The sequence below is a fragment of the Biomphalaria glabrata genome, chromosome 6 (genome assembly GCF_947242115.1).
Source record: "Biomphalaria glabrata chromosome 6, xgBioGlab47.1, whole genome shotgun sequence".
NCBI lineage: Eukaryota > Metazoa > Mollusca > Gastropoda > Planorbidae > Biomphalaria > Biomphalaria glabrata.
In genome coordinates, this window is record NC_074716.1 from 27,139,954 (window position 1) to 27,164,000 (window position 24,047).

The window sequence follows — 24,047 nt, forward strand, 5'->3', positions numbered from 1 at the left end:
AGGCAGTACTAACTTAGGGGGAGATAAGACTTGTGTAGAGAATTAGGTCGTCGCCTAACAACTTAAAACTAAGCACTTTGCCAGCTCAGTAGCTAGTGAGTCAGCTTAAGGAGACGCGAGCTCAAATTCAAGTAAAACAACTTTTAAAAAAAATTTCTTTTAAAAAGCCATCACGGAAAATGTTTCCCCAGATACCTCACTTCTCCACCCCACCCTCAACTGGTCCACACAAGTGGTTGGATCATTGCGCATTGACCATGTAAAGCATGACATTGCACTAAACAAAAACAAATAGTAAAATATCTCAAATCGCACAGATTCATGATTGTTAGTCTAGATCTATTACAAATTTAATTACATGATAAATTTAAATTAATTCATATAATTACACTTAATATAAGCTTTTTTAGCGGCCCCTGAAAGGGGAATAGACGCTATTAGTTTGGTGTGGTCTGTCTGCATTGACAAAGAGATTTACCCTTTACAGAACAAGTAGATCGATTAGATAATTATTATGTGACATCAATTAGGCCAGGTTCACATCGAACTTCTCCTTCACTTTCACCTATCCCTTGGTCTGCTGGGCCGTTGGGGCACTACATAAGATTTCCCAATCTTCTTTCTCCATTTTTCTCTGTCGTTTGTCTTTGATAGAATTTTATTCTGATGTTCTTTCTGAAAATATTAAAACCTGCCTTTTTACCTGCTTGGACGGACCACTTGGGGGGCAGATTTTGAGTTTGTGTTTCCACACAAACTGTCTTTCTAACCTTTTTTTTTTTTTTTAAGTATTAGAATTTCCAAGCCAATAAATGCAGCTCTTTAAGGGTGAACTCTATCTGGTTTGGAGAGGACCAAAGATTTGTTTGTTTAATCCACAAGCATCCCTCGGAAATAGTCACTCAAAAGTCTATTTCCCAACTGCTATAATATACCACTAGACAACAATCCCGCCCCCGTCACTATGGTCACCTCCCCCACACATCTACCGCACACACACACACAGACAACTAAGCCTCCCCCTCCCTACAACCCACGTCTTGCTATTCAGTGGGGATACTAATTGTGAACAAATGTTAGCTAACCCAATTTCAAAGCTTTTGAACTGCTGGAAGCTGAGACTAGATGAAGTTTCGAATAAAACCCTTGAGTCTAACCAAAACATTGACAGAGCAGACAATTCCAAATACAGGGGGACTGAAAGAAAGAGAGAGAGAGAGAGGGGGGGGGATGAACAGGCAGAGAATGAGAGAGTCTGGGTGGCTACTTCTAGTTGTAGAGGCGTTGTTATGAAACAAAGTCCAAAATAACTGCTGTAAGAATTCAGGGGCGGTTCTGCAGATGTGGTGGTTTAGTGGTTAAGCGGTAAAGCGCTTGATTTCCGAAACAAGGAGTCCCAGGTTCAAATCTATGTGAAGAATAGGATTTTGAATTTCGGGATTTTTAGGACGCCCCTGAGTCCACTCAACTCTAATTACATAAATTAACTTATTTTGGGAATTAAAGGCGGTTGGTCACTGTGCTGGCCACATGACTCTCTCATTAACCGTCTGTCAAAGAAACAAATGACCTTAACATCATCTGCCCTTTCTATGGCAAGGTCTGAAAGGGTGTACTTTTGTCTTGTAAAAACATACACTTCATGTCTTGTTCTAATGTGTATAGAAGCTAAGACATCTCATTCCTTTCTTTTCGAGATTTTTGTTTTTTTTTTATTTGTTGTGTCTCATATTTTTGTTTACTGTCCCCTGACTTGCTAAACTACGTTTTGAGAGGTCTGTGAAGTCACGTGATCGTGCATCGTGCTACAACCGAAGGTTTTTGTAGGGGGGGGGGGCGAATAAATCTATTGCCCTTCCCACCTAAACCCTTTGAGGGGGGGGGCGGTCCTATTTTTACGAGAAATCATAGTTTGCGAACAAAATTAGTTGAAAATACTAAATCATTTTTATATTATGTCGCTTTCCTCTGGTATCTTGGCCGATTCGGTGGAGTGGGGTGGGGCTATTGCATCTACTGCTCTCCGAACTCTGGCCTTTTGAGTGGGGGGGGAGGGCGGTCCTATTTTTATGGAGAAATCATAGTTTGTGAACAAAATTAGTTGAGTATTTATGCAATATAAGCTACTTATTGACATTTGAACCCATTTATATATTATGTCTTGTGGTCACAAGATATTGGTCTTGCCTACAAGTGGCGACGTCGTAGGTCAATGCTGAGGTCTATAATAACGATTGGTTTCGCCAAATTCAATCATATGAACAAAATCTTTTCAATGGTTTTATATTTAGACCTACGACCTTAATGTTTGTTTTGTACCTGTTCTTTTTTTGTTTTACATTTTCTGTTCAGTTCGTGAGTGCCTCTACAGTTGCTAACAAATTAGAAATGCTTTTCCTCCTTGTCCTGGTTTCATGATGCCCTAAAGACACCAACTCCCCCCCCCCCCCCAACAAGAGGCGGAAAAAAAAAACTCTGGTTGTTGCACTAAAGGTAAACCTATTTGCTTTTTTTTTTAATGACATATTACGAGTGAACTAGAACTGAAAAAGTCATGTAATTGTATACAAGGTAAGATGACTGATAAGGTTTTCATGGCTAACAGGTTGAGCTGCACCAGACAATGGTTAGCTGACACCTTATACATCAGGCCGCTCTCAGCTGAGGTGGTCCCGAGTTGAACTGGCAGACGTCTGCGGGTTTCTTCATGAAGGTTCGATTCGGTGTTGTTTTTTTTTAATTTTTTTTTTTATTGCTTTTTTTTATTTTTTTAATTTTTTTTTTATTGTTGTGTATCTAGGGGAGGTAATAAAGTCCAAGTACAATGATGAGCAAAGTAACCGACAGTAAAGATTAAAAGGGGGGGGGGGGGATTCTAACTGTTATACAGTTGATATCTGTGTCGGTCATGTTAGGTTTAAGTAAGTCTGGCAAAACTAATCGCCTGGACATCAGTCCTCTTAGTACCTTGTTGTTGTTTTGTTTATCTCAATAAGCCAGTTTAGTCTTCTAACGCGATCAGATGGAAGCCCTATGTTAATCAGTCCCCGGATCAAGTGTACACATGGGACGACAACTTTATAGAGACGATGTCCTGAATGGAGTCACCTGTCGCAGGCAATGTTGTAGGCATAGATCTATTCAACACACAGAGAAGGGGCGGGAGAGAGAGATACGGGCTAGTACCTCAACCCTCTTTCCCTCTTGGTTGACTATCTAACACTTCTAGCCATGGGAGTATACGGGCCTTGCTCTTAACACCCTAGAGACACCTGGTGGTGGGCAAGTCAATGGGTTATGTTATGACTTTGTGGAGATCTTAAACCATAACTTGCAGGCCTGCTAATTAATATTTGCATGATTTCATCTTTCTCTTTAATTCCATTCGTTTAAAGTTGGATGAAGAAGGCAGCTGAAAAGCACGTTCTGGCTAAGGTCTAGGTTTAAAACCTAGCTCTCATCATAAAAAGAGACTTTCGATTTCAATTAAGTATTGTCATTAGTCACAACGACCACTTAGTGAGATGTGCTGGATGAGTGGCCTAACGCCTTGCTGTTGAACTGTGGGTATTGAGATTGCTACTCAAGGAGAGACTATGAATTTGAAATTCGGAATGGGTTGAACTGTTTCTGGGTCACTATCAAACAAAGGTGCACGAATACAATATAGGCTAGAGGATGACGTAGTATTTGGGAGACCAGCATGTTATAATAACTAAGGGAGACCAGCGTGCACTAGGCTTGTTATAGTAACTGAGGGAGACCAGCGTGCACTCGGCTTGTTATAGTAACTGAGGGAGACCAGCATGTTATAGTAACTGAGGGAGACCAGCGTGTACTAGGCTTGTTATAGTAACTGAGGGAAGACCAGCATGTTATAGTAACTGAGGGAGACCAGCATGTTATAGTAACTGAGGGAGACCAGCGTGTACTAGGCATGTTATAGTAACTGAGGGAGACCAGCGTGCACTAGGCTTGTTATAGTAACCGAGGGAGACCAGCGTGCACTAGGCTTGTTATAGTAACTGAGGGAGACCAGCGTGTACTAGGCTTGTTATAGTAACCGAGGGAGACCAGCGTGCACTAGGCTTGTTATAGTAACTGAGGGAGACCAGCATGTTATAGTAACTGAGGGAGACCAGCGTGTACTAGGCATGTTATAGTAACTGAGGGAGACCAGCGTGTACTAGGCATGTTATAGTAACTGAGGGAGACCAGCGTGTACTAGGCATGTTATAGTAACCGAGGGAGACCAGCGTGCACTAGGCTTGTTATAGTAACCGAGGGAGACCAGCGTGCACTAGGCTTGTTATAGTAAAAGGTGAGACGAGAGTGCACGAGGCTGTTATAGTAAAAGGTGAGACGAGAGTGCACTAGGCTTGTTATAGTAAAAGGTGAGACGAGAGTGCACTAGGCTGTTATAGTAGTTGGAAGATCAGGGTGCTTTAGACTTGCAATAGTTACACAGTGACCTGAGTGCACTTAACAAGTTAATACAAACTATCGAGAATAGTATGCTAGCCTGAAGATTGAAGGCATGAAAACGAAAGGAAGTAGAGTGATTTCAATACTTTAAATATGCGTCCAGTTTAGAGAAAAGGACATCAACATATTGATTGAGCTATTAGACATTTTGCAGCAAATGTTTTATAACTTTTAGTTACTTGACATCACTTCAATGTCCAGAAAATGTTCACTGTCTTAAAGGATAATTTAATGTGTCTTTTTTAGATTCTAAATGCTAACAAACTAATTGTCTACGTTATAATGATTGTGTTAGAGATTAAGGTTGTTGTTTTTTTTTTCAAAACAAAAACAATGCAACTATAAAGTTTCGGAAAATACTCAGAAATCAACCATCAATCTATCATTTTCAGCCTTATTTAAAAATTTTGTTTAGTTTTGTTTGTTTAAACAGATCTATGACGTAGCTGCTAAGGTGGAATATTTCAAACTGAGGATGGAAGCAGATTCTCCACGTCTGTCAGTCGAAATAACAACAACAACAAAACATGTGCCCCTCCCTCTTTTTCCTCTTTGCTTCCCATCGATCCACGCGCCGGAAGTGAGATAGCTGCGTGCCTGACTGGTAGCGAGCGGGAACGCCTAATGAAGGTGTGAACATGTCAACGAAACGAATCATTCGACGCCATGGGTGGAGGGGAAAAGTGGGGTGCCAAACTACCACTGAATACATTATCTTTGTACATAAAATGGATCTAATATTGTGAAAATGGTAATTGGCGTTGGCCGAGGCGGAGAAAGTCTACAGTTTGTGTCTTTAGCCTATGGCCAAGGCATTTGCCTTGTATCTTACATATGTACACATTTGTGGGAATACCAAATAGAACATTTATTCAACACACAAAGACAGAGAAGTTTGAGAGCACAGTTGAACAGAATATTGCTTGAGTGCAATGCTGCATGTAGTTCATCAAACCATGGTTTGACAGTTCTAGTGCTATACATTGTCTTCTGTTTGGATGAACTTTCTAACAGGGCGCAATACATCTACACCATTGGCCGATGAGAAGGATTTTTCTAAGAGGGCAGCAGTGGGCCGGGAGCTCTTCGCCCCGAGTCATTTCTGAAAGTTCCACATAGTGACTGATCATTACTGGATTGGGTCACACAATATAATGCTGACATCCGGAAATAAAAATAGCCAGGGTGCTCTGTATCATAATGTTAACAGAAAAGGATGCTCAGCAAGCTTCTGTAATGTTTTGTTTTACCTGGTTTAAGGAGGGCTTCAATCGGGATCCGGAATAATGTCTGAAAAAAACCTCTCTGGTTCAACGTGCTATTGGAATGAAGGAAATCAGTTCCTTTTGCAATGTCCAACTGAAGATCTTTCAAGTTTTTAGTTCCTATGCAAGATATTGCCTTAGCAGAAAATAGTTGATCATTTAGTCTTTTTTAATAAATATGTCTATTCATTCATACGCTACTCCAATCTCTATTTGTACAGATGTACTAAGTATTTATTTAAAAGTGAAAACGTTTCTAAATAATTCTTTTTGTAATTCAAAACTTTCTGTCAATAGAATGAAACGTCACCACCAAAAGGCAAAATACGAAAAAGTTTCTCCCGTTTCCTACTTTGCTTAGGCATTCTATCCAATAATTAGATGCATGGCAAAGTAGAATATGGCTTTTTAAAAAGAAAGATATCTATACATAAATTTAAAAAAAAACAGAATGAATAAAAATATATTTGCAGGACCATTTGTCGTCTTTAGTCTAAATTAAGTCTTATTTCAATTTTTAAATAATGAAATAACGAAACGTAATCTAAAAATAGCAATTCACATTCGAAATGCGAGGAGAAATTCAAAGATGCAGAAACAGATAGATAGATAGATAGATAGATAGATAGATAGATAGATAGATAGATAGATAGATAGATAGATAGATAGATAGATAGATAGATAGATAGATAGATTAAGTGACTCGGAACACCTAGTGTCATGCTCAGCCATGTCCGCATTATAAACTAGACAGATTGACAAACAGATTCCAAAAGCTTCTAAAGTTGAACTTAAATCATCCCTAAAAACGCTTCACAGAAAAAATTTCTTTTTAATCACTAATGTTATATTGTCTCTTGATGTTTCGACTATGTAGCAATTAATGACACTATTTACAATTCCTGAACACATGCTGTTAGCCCACTACCAATCCATTCATTGGAGGAGCACAGAACCGGTTCGATAAATTACTGAAAAATAAACATTTTTAATGGCATAGTCCCAGCTATTCGTTACATAAAATAAGAACAAAGGGAGACTAAAAAAAAAAGCAATTAATGTCGTTAGTTCAAATAGTCTTTTAAAGTTTGAAATTCGATGTCTCGCCGTTAAGTCGATAACTAAAGTTGGTTTGTTTTTCTACTTTAGTGGACGCGTTCCTTAACCATTGGTACTTACTTTCAGAAAAAGAGGAGTAAATCATAAGAAATTAAAATGCATGGTATTGGTATCGTAGACGAAACCAATATTTTGAGCAATGTAATATATAAAGCCAATAATAAATAGTAATGGAACTTTACTCTCAGTATGTATATCCCACATAGAAATCAAAACCGTTTGACCAACTTTGATAAACTTGGAGTATATGTACTTTGGGTCATGGCAGAGACCGTAGTTTATCTTTAATGTCTCCCCACAATAATAATACAAGAAAATACCTAAATTTATCTCTATTTCAGAGCCAAACTTTGAAACAAATCGGGTAAACCTGGCCCGCAGGCCCCGTGTCATATTTGGCTAGTAAATAAATAAAAATATTTTTCACATAATTCCATAGAAGAGGCCTAAGCTCAGCTATGCCGCTATGCCAATCTTAACCTCCCGATAAAATTATTAGAGAAATGCAATAGTTAACACTATGTGAAAGATCAAACAAAGAGAGAAGATACGCGTGGCTCTGTGCTGACATTGACTGTTAGTTTGAAAAATGCCTTTCTCAGCTCTTGTTCCCCTTCCAACTGGCTACAGTCGGCATACAAGGCACTATCATCATTCACAGCTTTCTGTGACCATAAGAATAGCAAGGACACGATTCCATTGACACTGCTGTCAGGCCTCCCCTCATGGAGGTAGGAAAGTGGCGAGCCCCCCTCCCCCTCCCCTCCCCCCTCCCCCTTATCCTTTTTTTTTTCTGCGGGCCATTTCCGTTCTCGACACGGTCTGTTGGCTCACCGTGTCAACAAAGAACTCTCGCTGACTGGAGATGGCCAGACGGTTACGGAGAGATACAGCAGACGTTAAGGTCGTGGTGTGTACTGGCGCTCTAGTCAAGTGTGTAGAAATGTGTTACGTGTGTTGGTGTTAAGGAAATGCACTTTACAAAACATTGTCAAACAAACTTTTTGAAAACCTGATCAATAAATTCAGTGAACTACTTTGACTATAAAAACGTGATGAATAAATGCATTTTGAGATAACATTGTTGAGTTATTATCATTCAATCTTAGTGCAGCTATAACGTAAATCTATAGGCTGCATAAGCCATAACCAAAGGACTACATCCCCCCACCCCCCCCCCCCCGGTAGGTTTATAGGCTACACAAGCCATAACTTAAGGATCGCACTTAATTGGGGTTCCCCCGTAGTTACTAGGATATACAAGTCATAACTTTAAGGACCCCACTCTCTTGTGGTTCCCCAAGAAATTGCAGGGGTGAGTTTTGTTATGAATTGTAATGATTTTGAGCAAAATGTGTAATATCTTAGTATCCATATACTTCTTGTCCGTATATCTAGTTTACCCTGTTAAGTATCCATAAGTTATATATTGCACTGACATATAATATCTACACTTAGAAATGGTTGCTTTTCTCAAATTGCTTAGGGCCATATCAAGTGTAAATCCGGCCCTGTTCTTAAGTAAAGTGTTCGTCAAATAATTGTATAAGGATTATAAATAACAAGTTCAAGACACGATCAAAAGTAGTAGAAGTCTCGTTCAAAAGTTGTATTCGAAAACAAAACAACTTCTCGTAGCTACTGCACACTACAAACATCAATAGGTTCATAACTGTAGAAAATGGGTGATTTAGATAGAATTCTTATCCAGTCTATATACATGTAGATCTACGGTGTTCATAAAATACATTCAGTACACTGGCGTCTAAAAAGCTGCTGTTGAATCATCCTTTAATGCGTTACTTCTTAACAAGCAATGTCTCAATCTCTGGGCCTACTACAAGTGTAACTTGCGAGTACTTTGAACATTCAAACTGTCCATCTCTTTTTAGTTTTGGTTAATCGCTCATCTATCCTGCTTAGAGCTGGCTTACTGCGTTTGGTCCAGTCTCTTTTGTTGGTTTGGGAGTGGGAGAAGGGGATTTGTGAGAAGGTTTTCACGCTACCTTTAGGTGCTCAGCAAACACAAACCGTCTCGAGGAGGAATTCTAACTCAACCACCCCACCTTGATAGGTTGCGAAAAGGTTTATGCCACTCTGACATATGCGATGCAAACAATGACAAAGTTAAGCTTGAAAGTGAACTAATCAAGTCAGCGGCTCTAAGGATTTCTCTAGAAATTTGATAGTTTATGTATATTTTAGGGTAAAAAAGTCTCGCTTATTGGCCTCACAGTGCTAACTCTGGTTTCACAGTTATAATTATTCAAAATATATTCATCCTAAAATTAATTTGTCTCTTTTTGAACGCGCATTCAGCGGGTATTTCCGCACTCGACTCAAGTGTTGAATAGATAAAAATACTCGTTCATGATAATTCTGCATAAAGTTTTATGTAGAAATACGCTGGACAGTACAAGGAAAAAAAACATGATTTTGCAATTTTATTGCCAAGATCTCTTGCAATACTGAATTATTACATGATATAAAGAGAACGAGCAATAACAACAATAACAGACCATAATCAACTTCATAAAGAAGAAATAGGTTTTTAAAAAAAATGTTTTACTTGTTTGTTTGTTTTTTAAGTGTGTGTAATTAATGAAATGGCAATGATAGGGCGCCCTCTACTGAAGCATAATGTTATCCTATAGATGACTTACACTTTTGTTTTTTAGTTACAAAGTATATATCACTTTTTTTTATTGTTACAACGTGGCTGAGCGGTAAGGCGCTTGGTTTCCGAACCGAGGTACCGGGTTTGAAACCTGGTGAAGACTGGGATTTTTAATTTCAGGATTTTTGTGTGCCTCTGAGTCCACAGAGCTCTAGTGTGTATCTGACATTAGTTTGGGAAAGTAAAGGCATTTGGTCGCTGTGCTACCTACATGACACCCTCTGTTAATCTGTGATCCACAGAAACAAATCTAAAGATCGCAAGGTCTGAAAGGGGAATTAAAAAAAAAAATGTATGTGTCGTTTAAGATAACATTAAATGACTCCATTCGACTCTATTCACAGCTGATAGGTCGAGAAAAAGACAATGCTAGAAGTCCTCATTTTGCCTTACCTCAGAGCCACCAGTACTGCCTCCATTAAGTTTGTGGTGATTTAAAAAATAGAAATAGTGTTTTTGACTGAAACGTTTTTTTCAATTAAAGTGATAATTATTTTTTTAAACACATAATTATTTATAATAAACAGAAAGCATTCTCACCTGCAAACAACCACACACACACACACACACGCAAAACAAATGGGGAAATCCCTGTCCAACAAAATGTGTTCAACAAATCAAATGCCATGAAAACACCGTTTATAAATCCTGACACTCAGATCGTGGCGTAAACCCTTTGAAAACAAAGCTTGGCGCATAAATCTTAAAGCGAAGAATAGAAGAGCTATTTGAATGGGGAACGAAGATCCGTGAACCTTAATCACCATGAAACCCCCCAGGTCAATTTGCTACCCATTGTCTTAAAGTCCCCCGTCGAAAGCAGTCAGCTGATCTGTAATGACACTGTCTAAATTCCACGATTTTCATTACAAGAGAAAAAAAACAACACAATTTTTAGTAATTTTTTTTTTCAATTTTAATTCATTTTTTTTTTGTACAAATTAAAAATGGCTGGTTTGGAGGTCTGTAATGTAAAAGTGGACTAACCCGATTTGGGGGAAACAGGTTCATGCCAGAATGAGGTGAAGTCGTTAGTAAGGAAGAGGGCGTGAATTCAATATTTGATTTTTAAAAAAAGGCCATATAAATCAAGAAACAACATTTCACTTCGGTCTGGATTTTAACCAGATAATTAATACACCCTTGATTTTGGCAACTAACTTTTGATGAGATATTTTTCTTTTCTTTGGTACTATTGGTTTATTATATGACTCCTAAAGCTTCTCATCGATTATATTCTATTTTACTTGTGTATATGTTTATAACATTGTTTATTTATCACCTACCCGTGTCATTCAAGAAAAGATTGTCAAAGTCTCAGGCTTGTTGAATTGTGCTATGCGTCTGTCCCTGTACTAGTGGATGAATAGTACATTTACAGCGACCAGAGAAATACAATCGTGTTAGAATGTAAACAAACAAAGCGTACTTTGTCAATCAGCGTTTTAAAATATTTTTATAGTGTTTGATTTAATTAAGTACACACACACACACGCATCCACACACACACACATATATATATATATATTGTAGGCAGACCACGAGTACTGTGACTTGATGCGTGACCTCCGAAGGCGCCGCTTGATGACGTAGAGGCAAATCTATAACATCTAAAAGTCCGGGCATGGAGACGCAAAGCAAAGGATAGACCAGAATGGAGAGATGAGCTACATGAGGCCAGGGCCCTCCATAGGCTGTAGCATATACAGAGAGAGAGGGGGGAGAGAGAGAGCGAGAAAGAGAGATTCGGTTAGAATGGCCAGAGAACAGAAATGGAAGAGACTCCAATAAAAACCAAAGATCACCAGGTCATAGAATCCATTATGTTTTGACTTGACTTAATGTATAGCTGAACTAAAGAACACTTTTAATGTATTTTTGTTTCTTAGTTTTGTAAAATGGACTCTAGCCAGCTCCGGATTAGTAATTGTACAATTATTGTAATGGCTTCCAATTTGATCAGTCATTAACTTGCATTATAGTTTGTTTTTAATGACATTAGAAAATTATCATGCAGTCCATCTAGAGAAAAGGAAGTCCTCGGTAAGTTTACGTGTACAAGATACTCCAAATGAAACGTGGGTTTTAACTCCAATTAACGCATTGGACAGTAGCATGACACTTCCGGTTGATAAGTGTTGACCTTTCAACCCTAGCACGAATCAATACACTGAAGAGTTGTACTTCACGACTAACTCGTGACAGCAGGTAGACTCACACGTTAGTGAGTAATAAGTCGAACATGTTTTAGTGGCGTGTTAATGACTATGGTCACACATTGAACTGTTGAGTTAGTGTGTGTGTTGACAGCACTGAACATTTCTTTTTTGAATGTTGCGGTAACCATCAGACAATCTTCAAATAAGGCAAGAAGATTTGGACAACTTTGGAATAGGCAACAAAAAAATTAGTCCATCTTCAAAAAAGGCAAAAAGATTTGGACAATTTCGGAATATGCAAAAAGGTTTAGACAATCTTCAGAATGGTCAAAAAAAAAATTGGAAAATCTTCAGAATAGGCAAAAAAATTTGGACAATGTTCAGAATAGGCAAGAAGATTTAGATACCCTTCAGAGTAGTCTAGCTTACAACAGCAAACTCTAATAGCAGACAGGTAGATAGATGAATGATAATCATACATATGGGCAGTTAGAATGTGTTTTATACACACGTATCGAAACATGGAGGAGATGTACTAATCAAAACATGGAGGAGATGTACTAATCAAAACATGGAGGAGGTGTAATAATCAAAACATGGAGGAGATGTACTAATCAAAACATGGAGGAGGTGTAATAATCAAAACATGGAGGAGATGTACTAATCAAAACATGGAGGAGATGTACTAATCAAAACATGGAGGAGGTGTAATAATCAAAACATGGAGGAGATGTACTAATCAAAACATGGGGGAGATGTACTAATCAAAACATGGAGGAGGTGTAATAATCAAAACATGGAGGAGATGTAATAATCACATCATGGAGGAGATGTACTAATCAAAACATGGAGGAGATGTAATAATCAAAACATGGAGGAGATGTAATAATCAAAACATGGAGGAGATGTACTAATCAAAACATGGAGGAGATGTAATAATCAAAACATGGAGGAGATGTAATAATCAAAACATGGAGGAGATGTACTAATCAAAACATGGAGGAGATGTACTAATCAAAACATGGAGGAGGTGTAATAATCAAAACATGGAGGAGATGTAATAATCAAAACATGGAGGAGATGTAATAATCACATCATGGAGGAGATGTAATAATCAAAACATGGAGGAGATGTACTAATCAAAACACGGAGGAGATGTACTAATCAAAACATGGAGGAGATGTAATAATCAAAACATGGAGGAGATGTAATAATCAAAGATGAAAACAAAGAGAGAAGGACAAACAAACAGACACAGAAAATGCCCAACTGAAATACAGAGGTGTGTGATGTCGCAGACAGCCTGTGTGCAGGGGACTTGTCTGTTATAATATTCATACTCGTATTGTTACCTACCTTACTCATGGGACCTACATAGAATATACAGAAAAAAAAATGCGTCTGGTATTGAAACAGTTTTCATTGGGGATATTTGGCGGAGCCCACCCACCAGGGCGAGATCAATGGCGGACTACGCTGATCAGACCTGAACAAAGCGCCCCATAACTTCCTCTCTTTCTGCTAATCAATGAGCTTTTCATACCCGCCTCGTCTGCCCTCCTCACTCTCTCCTCTCCTCCCACATCTCACAGCGCCCCCCCCCCACATTTCTCTTACACCTGTCCTGTGCTTTTTTTTTTTCTGTTATATGGAGGTTGGACTTTTTCCTTTTCTATAGCCAAACCCATGGATTCAGTAGAAATTCAATAGCGTATTTTTTCTTCTTCTAACTTGCAAGTCTCATGGATTCTGTATAGATTGAATTTATCCATTGTCTATATTAGAAAACCAATCTCGCAGATACAATCATTGATAATATATGGGCAAGTGAGACACACGAGGTATGATGGGATTAGTTCGTAAATACTTACTTCCGGGAATATATGTCCTCTGTTTAGACAAACAAGCGAGTCAATCATCTGAAGAACAAAATCTCTCAAAATTACTGGCCGATGAGAAGTATTCATGTCTTTGATCAGTTTATAATCTATAAATCAAAATATTTATAAATTTGCGGAAGAAAAAACAATTATATGATAGATGTTGTAGTCTGAATTCAGTTAAAACTAGGTAAAGAAAAGGATTTTAAAATATAGTATGTAGTTAAAGTATTACTTTAAGACCTTGCAATCTATAGGGCAGATGATGTAAAGGTCATCTGTTTCTATGTCATGTAATGAGGGTGTCGTGTTTCCAGCACAACGATCAACTGCCTTTACTTTTCCCCAGCTACTGCCAGCTACTTCATAGAGTTTGGTGGGGAACATCTGTTCATTTCAACGTGACATTTAAAGAGGAATCATAAAAGACAAAAACAATATTAAAAAAAAAAAGCTTTATATGTCCCCAAAATAAGTTCTAGAAAAAAGAAAATAGATGAGACCCAGATATAAGAAAATAATGACCCATATTTTGAGCAATACTCTACACGCTCGTAACCGAAATCTTAAATCGAGCGTGACAAAGGAACGTAATAAGGAGTATATATCTGCCTTATCTATAGATCTTAATGTATCCTTATTTTATAACAATAGAATGGCGACAACATTGCTACCAGGTTATACAATCTAGATCTAGTTGTAACATTTGTATTTCATACTTTTTGCTCACAATGCCCCACTGGCTTTTGTGGGACAACTGACCTCGCAGACATCTTTGAGGCCCTGAACAGACCAAAGAAGATTGGACAACTGACCACTGACCTCGCAGACATCTTTGAGGCCCTGAACAGACCAAAGAAGATTGGACAACTGACCTCGCAGACATCACAGGGCAGTACTGCTGCAGACCACATCGCCAAAATTTCTCAGTGGACATTGATCAAGGGAGACTATAATCCATTATGTTTTCCCCTTATAAATTTTGACCATGGCATTGTTTTCGAGACCGAAAATTTAAAAACAAAATTGCAGTAAGAAGACCCACATGTGACCTACATTTTTTAGCAGTTAATGCCCGCCATAGGTCGATTTGAGTTCTCTTTTCACAGTCTGCGCCTTTCTTCTGGGTTATCTTATACTTAAGTCTAAAAGTTCTTGGAGCATATGATTTCATATTTTACAATACATAGCTTAGTCGGAAAAGTATATACTTTATTAAAGTACGTTATAAATATACTATCTTAAATACGTTACAAATTATATAATGTCTAAGCATTATTGAGAAATATACATTATATAAAGTACTTTACCGGTAGAATGCCTTTCAGCAGCTAGAATTACAAATGTTATTGAATTAAAACTTTAAAACCACCAAAAACGGATCAATAAAAAGAGTCAGCTTACCAATCATCTTGACATCTTAATCATCTCAAGGGAGGGAATGTGCAGAAACATTTATTCTTGCTTGCGAAGGCTGCTGGCGGTAGATGTATCCTCAAACACCAGGCAGACTCGTTGTGCAGGTTGTCTGACGTATTCCTAAGATCCTTTCTGGTTCTGAAGACGTTCCTGAGAGTAGCCTATTCACAAGCATCGTTCAATGACTTCAATCGCAAGATTGTTTTATGTTCATGAAGGCGGTGTTTGTAATACATGTGTTTCTGTGTGTGTGTGTGTAAGCGTGTTTGCGCCTGTCTGAGTGTAAGCGTGTGTGCGCCTGTCTGAATGTAAGCGTGTGCTTAAGTCTAATATCTGTGCTATTTACCTTCATTAATTCCTTGGCACGTTGTCTAGTTGTACAACTCTGGACTTTATGAATTGTGACCTAAAACTTTATGAATTGTGACCTAAAACTTTATGAATTGTGACCTAAAACTTATGTAGTAATTAACCCTACTTCCACTAACTATTTATTTACCTGATGATGGTATATTCAAGCATGTATATTAATTTCATCACCAGACATGCTGACAGAAGCTACTCCATGGTGAGATGTCTCTCTTCCTTATTTATGCATCTTCTCAACTTCCATCTTGCCATTCTAATGGAAATGTTCTGCGGTACATGTCGCCTTTCATACCATGAACAAAGTAAAGCTCATTTTTTGTTTACTTCCATCTAGTTCCGGGGTCGGCAACCTGCGGCTCGCGAGCCACATGCGGCTCTTTGGATGTGAAGCTGCGGCTCTTTAGTTCCATACGCAAATACTATTTATTTTATCTAAACATTTTTTAAAGAAGATTAGGCGCCGATTCTATCTCTCAGCCTCTTGTACTCGCTTTTCACCACACCCCTCCCCCATTACATGCGTCGTCACTGTTGTCAGTCCGTCGGAAGCTCTCGGCCGTCGTCGGTTGCTTCTATGTAGGTTTTAATTTGCTTTCGACGCAAGATGGATTGGTATCTTAACCACGAGCTTTGACTGGGACGTATAGTTTGTTGTTTCAAGTAAATGAGTTGGAAGCGAATTATCTTCTCAAAGTTAGAAGCAATTTACAAGTATTGCTAATCTGGCAAGCTTTGCGGTACCATTAGAAATTGCACAAAAAGACAAACCATTTACAGATGGTATATCTAAGACTGCTTCCTACTTGTATCTGAAGAACTATTTCGTGATTTCACAAACAAACCAGAAATCATGAAAAAAAATAAACAAACAAAAAGATTTGCCAATATCCGCTGAAACAGTACAAAATAGAAGAGCTTAAATGTCTTCAAATATAACTTATTTGCAGGTGGAAGATATTCAACTTTGGTCTGCCGTATCACTTGCTATAGATGAGTCTTGCGACACAAAGACACGGCACAAGTTGCCTTTTTTTGTCAGGTATATGTCATTCCTAGGATTGCTACCGCTCTCGGGACGATAGAGCGAATGCTTTTAATAAAATCATTTAAATAGCAACTGATAGAGCCAGAAGTATGACATTAAAAATATAGGGGCAACAACGATTCGTCGGAGCAAAATAAATCAAGAAATTCTTATGTTTATGCCCAAAACGATTCCGACCGAAATAGATGATGTCATGAATTTGTAATCAAGATTATTAACAGCATCTTGTCAAAAGCACTCTACCACTTAAACGAAATAGAGACTCAGTAATCCGATCTCTTTCTTTCCAAAAAAGTGCTATGACTTTCCATAGGTAAGGTGATGAAACGTTTTGCTTTATGCTTGAATGAAATAAATACATTTCTAAATGATAAAGACATATATCACACCGAATTAGAGAACGCCAAAAAGTTGCAAAATTTTAATTTTATGATTGATATAACAGCGAAAACTAAAAACAGCGAAAATTAAAAGAGCTGAATCTAAAACTGCAAGGAAAGGAAAACCCAACCTATGTTTTGGTAGAGGAAATGGTTTGTTTTGAAGAAAAATTAATTCTTTTTGCAGAAGATAGTCAGAGCGGTCAATTACTTCATTTTGAATGACTAAAGCAGTATCGCGATAAAATCAGTGCCACTTTGGACACAAATTACTTCAGCACAGTTATAAAAAAATCAAAGATGAATTTCTTGACAGATTTAAGCAGTTCAAAACCAACAAAACCATTCTAGCATTCCGAGTACACCGTATCAACACAAATAGTAACGAAATCCACCTTGATTCATTTGTTATTGATACTGGATTACAGAGTTCAAAAGCAAGTTGGAAGAGTTGTAGGTACAGAAATGTATGTACGTAACGCAACAAAAGTGGACAGCTTTAAAAGGAATGCCGCGAGTAGATTCGACTCATGGAATAATCTTCCACATTACTACAGTGAGGTGAAGTTGGCATTCGAAGTGATGACTATCTTTGGATCGACATATTTGTGCGAGCAAGCGTTCTCTTGCATGAATATAATTAAAGTAAAGTAAGAAGCCAACTAACAAATGAAAATTTGAGTCGTGTTTGAAACTAAAAATAACAAGTTATGAGCCAAATGTATCCAAACTTTCTAAAACCATACAAAGCCAACGCTCTCACTGAATTTGTTTGCTCAATTGTTTGTTAGTGAAGTACAAGTAAATGTTTAATTTCTTTAGGTGTTACCAAAATTTAAAAACATAATTATATATATATATATATATATATATATATATATATATATATATATATATATATATATATATATATATTATCTAATTTGTTGTGGCAAACACTACTTATATATTAATTCGTTGTTTTTTTTTATTTAAAAAAGTTCATTGTTGGAGTACTATTTATAGTTGGCAAGAAAAAAACTTTGTGGCTCTTTAAAAACTTAAAAATTTTATAAATTGTAATTTTTGGCTCTTTCGACTCAAAAGGTTGCCGACCCCTGATCTAGTTCATAGCTAACAAGGGGCTCAACTCTAGACGAGTTTTATCTCGTAAGTTAAATGGTTGTTGTTTTTGTTAGTGTTTATTACAAATGTTGAGCCGTCTCAAGTGTCATTTTACTTTCCAAAATGCATACTATCACGTGACTTTGTGTTGCCTGACGTCCTGTTCCCTTAACGTCACTTTCTCAACCTTCACTCGTCCTCTGGCTGCCGCCTCTTCAGACGTTTTTTTTTTTTACTGACACTACCGAAATGTTTGGGTTGATCTAGTTGGCTGAAATGTGTTGTTTTTTTTAATATTTTAATTTTCTTCTAATTTGAAAGACCCAAGAATGGGTATAAAAAACTGAAATATTATCTTGGCGGGTGAAAACATTCTCCAAACAGAAGATGTTTTTTAAACTTATTGTATACTTGCTACCAACTAGGTCTAGGTTTATTTTGAAACTCGTCATCGAGCAGAACATGACCTACATAATATGACTTTCTATACTCACAGAACTTTTGGTTACCCTAGAGTTTTTTTTTTAATTTTTGTTTTGTTTGGTTTTTGTTTTGTTGTTGTTGTTGTTATTTTTTTTAGCTTTCTGTTCAGAACTAGAGACATCCAGTTTTAAGAAGACTAAGATAAACTTTAAGGTGTGGAAAATCGAGTTAGAATAAAGTATAAAAACAATGAAGAAGAATCTCTTATAGATTGCCGTTGAACTTAGAAGGCGCCTTATTTCTAGAGATTTAAATTAGCCCAAAGAGTATTAACCTTTTGTAGAGTCTAGTGTGTTCAATGTTGAATTCATAAGAGAAGGGGTGGAGAAGATTTTTATCTAATAATCTCATTTTACCACAGTTTCTTTTCAAACAAACACAGGGACAGACAGACAGACGGACAGACAAACACACAAACATATATATATATATGCTCCGTTCCTCTCCTTAGTCTCTAAACTAAACTGTAAATCAATCAACAAAAACCAGACGGCAAATGTTGAGGCAGCCATTTTTTCTTCATTAATTTTAATTCGCTTGAAGTGTTATAATATAAAAGAACATAAAATCATTGACGTAAAATAATAATAATAATAATAATAATAATAATAAACAATCAGTAGTTGGTATGCAATGAAATAATAATAATAATAGCGAATATAATTTGTTGGCTTGATCATAAATCAATAGAATAAAACCAATCCAATATGTGATTTGATCATACCTAACACTGTAGAGAAAGAACCATTAAAGGGAAAGTGATATAATATATGTACAAATCAGGACGTAGTCTTGAGATGTCAACATTGGCATAGTTCAGGCCGACTGACAAAAGTAAGCATACACACACACAGACACACACACACACACACACACACACTAAATCACATGCAACTCTTGGAGTATCGTATTGGAATATATTTCAGTCTAACCAGATACAACTCATAGAGTATTTTATTCGAATACATTTTCTTCTAACTAATTCAACTCTTTAAGCATCGTAGTCGAATACATTCCTTCTAACTATATTTAACCCTAAAGTATTCGAATACATCTACTTACAGCACTTAAAGTTGGCGATTCAAAAAAAAATATTTTTTTTCAAAGAATGGACAGTAAGTATGAAGAACTTTGATTTTTGGTTAGGGGTAAATAACAGCTGTAGGTAACCAGAGAAACTAGAATTAGTCGGGACATGATAAGGACGCAATTCTGATGATGTGCTGCTCCGATTGATTTTAAATATCTGATCTGTTACCACAAACTTGTTTTTGTTTTTTTCTTGGATAGTTATATTTGTACAAATCTGGACTACATTTGACCTTTCCATCAGCAACTCTTGACGTATACTAGCAGTGAGAAATTAATTTAACAGCAATGATGCTTTTATAAAGTTGATGTCTGACCAAAAATATAATGAAAACATGTTTTAAAAAAAAAATATTTTAAGTTTAACCATAAGGGGGGGGGGGGTACAGAAAATAGTGCAGTTTGAGTTATTAGGCAACCGAAAAAAATGTATTAAGTCTAAAGTCTTGAAAAAGAAAGTTGAATAGTGCTTTTTTCACACCATAATCACACATGTATAGGAGATATTTACATATATATTAATATACATAATAGAGAATATACATCTATTTAAAAATACATTTATTATGTATTTACATCATGAGCACATTTCAGTCACATTTTTGTTATGTAAAATGTAATTGGAAAAACAATTGAACATTGCAAAATATATGAAATGTCATTAATTATTTTTGTCATTGACAAATCCCATCACCATTGAACAGGCATGTCATAAGTCACGCATCACACTGTCACATTCAGTCATAAGTCACGCATCACACTGTCACATTCAGTCATAAGTCACGCATCACACTGTCACATTCAGTCATAAGTCACGCATCACACTGTCACATTCAGTCATAAGTCACGCATCACACTGTCACATTCAGTCATAAGTCACGCATCACACTGTCACATTCAGTCATAAGTCACGCATCACACTGTCACATTCAGTCATAAGTCACACATCACACTGTCACATTCAGTCATTCAAAACCAGTTATCAATACATCACTCTCTTTCTTGAAATGTGTGTGTGTGTGTGTGTGTAGGCTATCCCAAAACATTGGAGAAGCTGTATTTACTACATACCGTATACACAGTAAATGTATTAATGGTATTCTTATAGTCACCAAGTGTGTTTGATTTAAAGTATTTTGTGACATGTATGTACACACACACACACGCGCGCGTAAACACACACACGTAAACACACACATTTTCTGACATGATGTTCAAACATACAAAGCTAGATGTCACACTCAAACTATGGCAATAATGATAATAAATATATCAATAATAAATCAACCTTTTTGTTTCAAGCTATCTCTTTCTTTTGACATCAATATGATCAGAATACACTCTGCCACAGTCATACGTCATTAAACCAAAAAGAAAAAATTCATAAAATCAACCAACCAAAACAACAAAAGAAAACAAAAAGAAAGGGAAATGCAGCCAACCACTGGGACAACAATGTTTAATAACCTAACACACTTAGATCAGTCTAGCACTTGTACCCATAGAATCATTATAGTAATGTCTCCATGTAAAGTTCGATAACTCTGTAAGGCAATGATCTGAAATCTCAAGTGGCATTGGCTATTGGTGTGCGTCTTCCTTTATACCGTTATTATTTTCTGTTGATTTTTTTGTATCCTTTCTCCTTCTAGATGTGAGTGTGAAGGGTGACTCGCAATATATTGATTCCGGCGTCACTTCAAGAAACAAAAACATTTGCCACGATTGAAAGATAAAGGCTTATTCATTTTTAATATGCCGCGGAAAGACCAGATCATTTCATTGGACGATATTCAGGTTCTGAGCAACCAGAAATGAAGGGAGTGACCTAGAGGACTTTTAAAACAATAGTTTCTAGATCTCTGTGTGGTGTGTGTTTTTTTTTTAAAGTTTAAACATTAAAAAATATTGAAAAACTCAATATCTTTCTGGAGGCTCGATGGCTGAGAGGTAAAGCGCATGGCTTCTGAACCCGAGGTACCAGGTTCAAATCCTGATGAAAGACTGTGCTTTTTACTTTCGGGATCTTTAGGGCGCTTCTAAGTTAACCCAGCTCTAATGGGTCCCTGACATAAGTTGGGGAAAGTAAAGGCGGTTAGTCGTTGTGCGAGCCACATGACATTCTCGTAAAGCATGGATAGGAACATCATCTGCCCCATAGATCACAATGTCTGAAAGAGGAACTTTTTTTTTTAAATATCATTCTAGACCTTATTTATAAATAAGTCTTGAGTTGTTCCGGATTGTACAATCTGAAAGTGTGCCTAGATAGCTAATTCCTTCATTGGAGACGTCATCCTAGAGGGATAGATTTGAAGTTAGCGTTGAGTGGTACAAAGTCAGAGCAAGAAGGTTTGACTAACTTAGAAATCTTGGAACAAGAACAGAGTGAGCAATTAGACTGAGCACAAAACAAATGCCAAGATAAGCCTGCCAGTAGAGGTGGATGTTGCGAAACTATGAGTGGCTCATTGACTTTCAATGCACAATGTTACAAGAACTGGGAAAGTAACGAACTGAACAATTTTATTCACAAAATTTCATAGTCATTTTATTTGGTTAAGAATTAGACAAAACAGAACAAAAAAAGAATACATTTTAACCCCCCCCCCCCAAACAAAAAATAAATGTACTTTATTATAGTTATTACTGTTCACTTATTAACCCACAAAAAGACAAACTTTAGTCAGTTGCAAGTTTGTGTGTTTTGAAATATTAGCTTTAAAATTGTGTAATTTGATTCTATCCTCATGCCATTTTTAGGCAGTTATGGCTTCGTGTCACTCTTCGCTTCTTTGTGTAGATCAACCAAATGTAGCCATGAGATCTAGAAGGAATGGTTCAAGTACAAAATACAAATTCAATAATTCTATTCATTGCAGTATATCTTTGAAGACATTGTTTCATCCAATAAACTCATTTCAGCTACAATTACCATCTATGTAATAAAATAAGGAAGACATTGTCTTTCTAAAACTAAGACATGTTATAGAAATATATATATATATGTATATGTATATGTATATTAAAGGGAATATCTTTGAATGCCCGTTAAATACTAGTTATGTTTTTGTCCTGAACTATTCTTTTAGTCTGAATGACGCTAAAGGCAACACGATCAGTTAGTGTCTGGCACTATCACCAAATTGTTGTTTGGATTTATTACAGTAAATGATTGCCTCCCCCCCCCCCTTTACTGCCCCTTTAGCTTAAAGTTACAGCTTTGTAACATAGCTTTGTTACAGCCGTCATTAGAGCTCATGAAAGAATGACAAGAAAGTTTGTTTCTTCAAGACATGTACAGCGGTGTGGAAACCACGGTCAGGGTCCAGGCGGTATCAGAACGTATCAGATCATAAAGCAAGATGGCGGTGGAGGAGAGCGAAGGTCTAAATATGTTTGAAATTTACGGCGCCCCTGTGCTTGGAGGTTTATTGGCGAATGGAGACGTCGGCCCTGTGTCACCTTATGATTGATGGCGGCCGCGGGTGGCAACATTTGGAAAGTGGGGGGGGAGCCGGGGGAGAGAGAAGAACACTCGCGACAAAGGGAGAGAGAAAAGGAGAGAGAAAGGGAGAGAGCGTCGCTAAAGAGGGGGGTGGGGGTGTGATAAGAGAGAAAAGTCAGGTTCTGCTTTTAAATGTCAACTTCTGGACGATGAAATATTAAAATGATCTTAGGAGGGCAAGATGGCGAGTGTAGTGAGAGTGAAGGTGAAGGGGTGCTGGGGAGTGGGGGGGGGGGGGAGGGGGCGTTAGTTTCATTTTTTTAAAAAAAAAGCTGATTTGTTGCAATCTGATTTAACACAGTCACTTGATCAAGTCTTTAAACAAATCTGTCAACGATCATTAAAATTAAATTGATTTTTTCTCCTCTAAAGTTTGACTGTATATCTAGTATCAATTCAATGTAGCAGGTAGCCTCAATTCAATCTAGCATGTAGCCTCAATTTGTTTATTCTATATTAATGACGTTCCGGTATTTGAAATGTAGCACGAGTGTATGTTTGTTTGAAGCCTGTAGTCTAATTGAGTTCATAATTCAATAAGCCGATCATTGCTGTGTGAGAGAGTTATATTAATTGATCTTTTCATTTAAGAAATTCTTTGTTTTGATATATGCCTATATTTTTAATATAAAGCCGCATTTGAGAATCCAATATTAATTGGTTGGGCTTTCTTAAAAGTATATTTTAGTATTGAACTCATGTGGGAGTGGCAGATGCTCCGCATGTATTTGGAGACGTTAAAGTAGTAGATGTAGATAAAGTTAAGATAGGTTTCCTTTCTTTGCATATTGTCCGACATGTGTAAACATCTAATAATCTAATACAGTGATAGGAATGCTTCCTTATCTTTGGGATACTACCTGACGACAAGTTTAACGCTACAGAACTGGAACAGTAATTATTAATGAGCTCTCTCAATCTCTCTCTCTCTCTCTCTCTCTCTCTCACACACACACACAGACACACACACTCATACACATACATTTTCAACGAAGATTATTTGTTGCTATTTCTACCTCGCTACCACCCCTCACCCCGATTATATATTTACAATGTGTGTGTGCG

At 37.1% G+C, this 24,047-nt stretch overlaps 1 long non-coding RNA gene across 1 annotated transcript; it reads left to right on the top strand.

The window, feature by feature from the left end:
- The first annotated feature begins 13,420 nt into the window (after window positions 1–13,420).
- Window positions 13,421–22,085, top strand: LOC106070607 (uncharacterized). Its single transcript, XR_001218272.2, has 3 exons — window positions 13,421–13,775; window positions 15,548–15,645; window positions 21,127–22,085. It is a non-coding gene; the product is annotated as an uncharacterized LOC106070607 (long non-coding RNA).
- The last annotated feature ends 1,962 nt before the right edge of the window (window positions 22,086–24,047 follow it).